The following is a 6106-nucleotide window of genomic DNA, read 5'->3' on the forward strand; positions in this document are numbered from 1 at the left end:
ATCCCTTCCCTCCAGAAGCAGGGCTCAGCAGGGGTCAGGTTTGGCAGTGGATCCCCCAGGATGTGAGCTGGCTGCCCTGCCCAGCAAGCTCTTCACCCCCACAGCTGCTAACAGCCACTTGACCTTAGGCCTGCTGAAGCCTGAAAGGTCACAGAGTGTCCAAGAACTTTCCCACATGATCATGCAGTTGAAGAAACCTGGGATCCAAGATGGTGACAAGCAGGGAACGTTTAGCTTATGTAAAACAGGCAGTAGAGTAGATAAAATAGCTGCCTGTTCATATTGCATACCACTAGATTGAGTTGGATTGTTTCTTCCCATGTGACTTCCCTCAAGAGCAGAGCATTCACTAGTGCCTAAGGCCTACTGGACACTAAACAGATGGAGGGGATCCATCCCTGGGCTCATGGAGGTAGCATTCTGAGAGAAAGAACGCAGTGCAGTGAAGCACTGTCGGTGACTCCTGGGACCAGTTTGTGAGCGCAGGGGATGGACAGAGGGGACTGGGCGATGGACTAGTTTGTAGAGGGAGGTGCTCTCTGAGGAGTTCCTGCGGCAATCCTAAGTGGCAAGGAGCATAGCGTATGGAAGCAGCACTCCAGCGGACATAGGTAGTGAAAGGTGGTGACGTGCAGACATGGGGGGCTAGAGGGTGCAGTCGACCGAGGAACATGTGTCCTGGAATCCACAGGAGGTCTGAGCAGGACCAGTTTGGGATACAGGGGATTGCGGAGTTTTCACTCAGTCCTCCACAGGGACATCAGCTAAATGGGCAGAGAAGAGAAACCCGGGCAGATGGGTGTTTACCGGAAGGGAGTCCAGGAGGGCCTTTTGGTTTGGGGCATGAGCGAGTAGGAGAGTGGGGCCATTTATGAAGCTGAACTGGGGAGACCATTCCTGGATTTGTGTAGCATTGTCCCACAGGGTTTTCTTCCTTTTCACTGTGGGAAGCAGAGGTCTACTGAGGTTTCTACAAGTTGCAGCACAACCATAGTCCCTTGAGACTCACTGTGTGTTGTGACACCCTGAGAACCCTGTTTCAGGCGAGTCTACTTAGGGAATGGCTGCAGCTGCACCTGGAACAGCCCCTCCAGCTCACCACCCTGCAGTCAGGTCCTCCCACTGCTGCCAAACTGAGGGGTGCAGTATGAGCAAATTTAAACCGTCTTCAGTTTTCCCCTGTGGAATTAAAATGCTGAATTTGAGAGTGTGGTTTAAGGAGCTCACTTCCATTTCAGGAAACCCACACCTTGAAGGAAATGTTCAGGGTTAATTTTGCAACAGAGTTTCCCAAAGAGATGTCTTAATTTGCCCTGAATGAATGGACTCCCCCATCTGTGGGGTCAGTCATGATGGACTGTAGAGAGAGCTGTTCTGGAAGAAACGGAGATGGTTTGACATGCCTCATCCATACTTTGGGGGGTTCAAGGATATTCTCTTCATCCTGTCTTATTGCGATGATCTGAAAAGTCACCCTACTCCAGCAGTTCTGTGTGATGTGGGTTCCCCAGTGCAAGAGGAGCGGCTCGCTTTGGCTAAACAGAGCAAGAGGTTGCGAGTCAGGAAGCAAGCACCTGGGGCTTGCAGCCCAGAGGAGGCCGGACCAGGGCTGGGAATGGTCCTGGGGGTAGGCCTGAAAGGAGAATACTTCATGAGACCCCTGGTCCTGTGTTCAGTGGTGAGTGGTCTGCTTCCCCTAGAGAGTGCCAGAGTGGATGTGAGAGGACCCCACAGCTGCCCCAGGCTGATGAAGAGAGAGGGAGAGACTAGCCTTTGGGCCTTCCAGGTGAGCTGACTACCAGGCTATGCTCCCTTTGTGACTCCACTATGATGGCTAGGATGAGGGTAAAGGTCATTCCCAAGCTGGCATTTGCAAAAGTGAGTAGGGAGGGGAACTTGTGTCTCATTTCACACCAGTCTGCCCACCAGCTCGGGCTCACCTTTTCGATGAGGCCTGAGCTCCTTCAGCAGGTCCTGGGAGGACGATATCTAGGATGAGGACACTAGTAAGAGGGGCCACCTTGACTTGAGTTTTGAACAAGCCCAACAGCAATGCCAGCCATCTTAGTAAGCCCATCCTTCTTCCACCAACATAAACAAAATTTCTCAAATGACGTCCATACACGGAACACACTTTTCCTAAAATCTTCCCCTCCCAACTAGACTTTGGGTCCTTACAAAGGCCTCATCCATGCACAGAAATTAATTCAGCAAACAACATGTTTTTAGCTGTGATGTGCCCTCATCTCTGGCTTCTGGTAAGAATGACAGGAAGATGTGACATTCCCCACAGGTACACTGTAACTTCCGACTATGTTTGGTCAGCCTTCAGTTTGCTTCTTCTGGTTTGAGCACATAAATGGGGCTTCCCATACTAGCCACACTCTTGTAGACCCACCACCTGCTCACACACCAGAATGAAGAAGATCCAGAGTCACATGACCTAACACCCCAAATATGCAAGATGGATAATTAAGAACATTCACCATGCCAATGTCCAGAAAAATGTCATCTTGAATATGCCACACAATCCAAAGATCGCCAAGATCAATGATGACCTAGATGTCGGGATTTCCAATGGGTTTGGAAGGAACCATTATAAAAATGCTTCAATAATCTATTGCAGTTGGGATTGAATCAAATGAAAGTAAGTCTCAGGACAGAAAGATATAAAAAAGAACATAATTAACAGAACTAAAAAAAATATAACTAAAATTTTTGCAAGGCAGTAAATTGGCTCAGTAGGAAAATGTAGATGACAGAGGGAAGAGTCAGTACCTTGAAGGTAGAACAACAGAAAGTATCTCATATGAACAATGGAGAGAAAAAAAAATCTACAAAAACAAAAATCTATTCATGTCACAAGAATCCCAGAATGAGAAAAAAAGAAAAGGATGGATTAAAAAGTATTTCAAGGAAATGTAAAGAAAAAAAAAAGGGGGAATATTTCAAGAAAATATGGCTGATCATCTCCCAAATTTGACATAAAACATGAGCCTAAAATTGAAGAAAATGAACAAAACCCAGAGGGAACCCCAAGACATCTGTCAAGACACATGATATAGACTAAATTTGATCCCCCATCCCACTCACATGTTTCAGTTCTAACCCCTATGAAACTGGACCGGGCACCTTGGGAGGAACATAGGTTGAGTTAGGTCACAAGGTTAGGGCTGTCATGATGGGGTTAGCATGCTTATGAGAAGAGACACAGAGAACTTTCACTCTCCATGCACACCAGCAAAGAAAGTTATGTGAGCACAAAGCCAGAAGGTGGCTATCGACAAAACTCCAGGAGGATAGGCTTCCTCAGAACCTGATGAAATTGGTGCCTTATGTTGGACTTCTATGCAGCAGAACTGTGAGAAAATGCATTACGGATGTTTAGCCATTTTCTAAACCTAGCACTTGGTGCATTTTTAAACAAGACAAGAAAGGAGGACTCATAGGGTATAACACTGGACTTTATCAAGATTAAACCCTTCTGTTGTAGTAAAGATCTTGTTAGGAGGATGAAAAGACAAGCTATAGACTAGTTGAATATATTTGCAAACCACTTATCTGACAAAGAAGTTCTATCTATAATATGTAAAAAAACAACACTCAACAGGGGGAGGAAAAAAAAATCCAAATAGCAAATGGGCAAAAGACATGAACAGACATTTCAGCAAAGAGAACATGCACATGGCAACTAAGCACAAGAAAAAACTGTACATTAGTTTCCATGAGGGAAATGTAAAGGAAAAACTTGATTGAAAATCACTACTACCTACCTTTTAGGACAGCTCATTAATATAAAACACAGTAAAAACATCAAATGTAGGAAAGAGCCAGCTCTCCTACATTGCTGGTGGAAATGTAAATGGAACAGCCACTCTGGTAAGACAGTTTGATAGGTTCTGCAAAAGCGAAACATAAATGTGACAACCCAGCACTCACTGTCCTGGACCTTTATTCTAGAGAATGAAAATTTAAGATCCCACAAAACACTGTGCCCAAATATTCACTGTGGGATTATTTGTAGTCTCTAAAGACTGGAAACTAACAAAAATATCCCTCAAAAGGGGAGCAGATGAACAAACTGTGGCATTTCCAACCTAGGGAGCACAACTCAGTGATAAAAAGTAATAAAGATAGGATAACACAAAACGTGGATGGATTCCAGGTATATTATCCTGAGTGAAAACAAACAAACAAAAAAACATCATCACTGGTCACAGCTATAGGAGTCCCCTCATGTAAAAAAATGCTAACAAAATGGCAACACAAAATGCCAAAGTGTAAAACACAGGGGTGAATGGCATGGAAGGGATGGCTGGGGCAGGGGAGGGTAGCATGAGGAAAATCTTCATGCTGATGGAGTAGTTCCATACCTGGATTGTGCTGTTGAACATAGAAATGTCCATGACAAAGTGACAGACCTAGACATGTCCATCATACTACTGTCATTTTCCTGGTGCGAATAGTGTCCTGCAGTGATGTAGGATGTCACCTTGGGGCAAAATGAGCCAAAAGTGCCTCTGCAATGGGATATTTCTGTACTATCTGAACCTTCCTGTGAATCACTAAATGTACCTAAATCCCTCCCTCCCTATAGTATGGCTCTACCTTTCAACACACCTCAGAATAGTTCCCTAAAGCTATCAGTCCCACCCTGGCTCCTTGAAGCTCCAAGCTTCCCCAGGACCCTAATGTGTGGGTGTTAAGCAGCAGCGTTGGAGGCAGGAGGAACCTGGTGATGGTCTGTGACTGGGCAGGTGCTGGGCTGTGATGTGCTGTACCCTAAGGGGCAGAGAAGGCCAGGTGTGGGACAGGACAGAGGCAGGACCTAGACTGCTCTCCTCCTGAACCTGCTGTTTTGAGTTTGGGAAGGAACTGACAGGACATGGACCTGGTTCACAGCCTGCTGTCCCTCCTCTGGACAGCATCTGTCCCCTGCTCTTGTAGATCCCCTCCCCAACCCTGCCTTCTCCTGCATCCTGCTCACACAGCCATCCCCCCAAAGTTGCCCACATTTTACAGATGAAGGAATGGAGGCTCAAGGGGTGAACTGCTCTGCTTCACACCCCCAAAGTGGGGTCCCAGCACCTCCAAGATCCTGCTGTGTCCAGAAACATGTGTCTGGTAAGTGGGGTCTGAGCAGGTGGCCACTAGAGGTTAGCAGCTCTGGGATCACAGTGTGATCCACTTCCCCCTCAAATCTAAGTGACCTGGACTCCACCAGCCTCCACACTGGCTCCTGAGAGCAGCAGCCCTCCTATAAGATCAGACACCATCCATCTTAGAGATACTAACCTCTCTCCTCCCAAGTCCCCCTCAAATTGACCTTCACTGAGAGAGCTTTTTCATGGCTCTAATCAGTTCATGCCGAGGTGATATGAGCACAGTGCTTTGAGCTCCCCCAAGGGGCCATGGCTCTAGGCTCTCTTACCTCCACTACAGTCATAGGCAGACCCCAGCTCATGAGCATCCACAAGGCACTTGAGCTCCCACATCCTGTGTTGAGGTTAAGGGATAATCTCTAGGGAGAAGACAAACCTGGAACCTTACTTTCCTCCTTCCTTCTGTCCAATGAATGGCAGAATCTCAGCTCTGCCTATTAGAGGTAGACACCTTCCTCCATATCCACAGACACCTGAGTATTCCATGCGCACCTGTTCCCACTTCTTCCTGCCTGTCTCCTTCTCTTCTTTACTCTGTCCATCCACCTCTCCACATGGAGCAGCAAGTAGTAATCTGTGTCTCCTCCAACTTCTGCAGTGCTTCTGTGACTCAGAGCAGAAAGCTCACACTCCAGGCTACTCACTCCAGTCTGTACGTACCTCACCCACAGGAAATCATCCAGAGGCAGGGAATGGTCCCCTGCTTCTGGCCTCCCTCCAGCCTGGTTCCCTCATCTTGTCACATTTACTCTTCAGAGGTCCGCATCACACAGGGACATGTAGTCAGGAAATACTAGCTCTGGTGACCAGAGTTTGGAAACTTCATGCCAGAGTCCAAACTCCAATTTGCCAGAGCATGTGTGATGGGGCTAGGGACATAAATCATTTTTGCAGAAATACCTATATATGAACATTACAGCTTATTTTTTCCTTCCTTCGGAATG

The sequence above is a fragment of the Mirounga leonina genome, unplaced genomic scaffold (assembly GCF_011800145.1).
Source record: "Mirounga leonina isolate KUSES-001 unplaced genomic scaffold, KU_Mleo_1.0 Mir_101113, whole genome shotgun sequence".
Classification (NCBI taxonomy): domain Eukaryota; kingdom Metazoa; phylum Chordata; class Mammalia; order Carnivora; family Phocidae; genus Mirounga; species Mirounga leonina.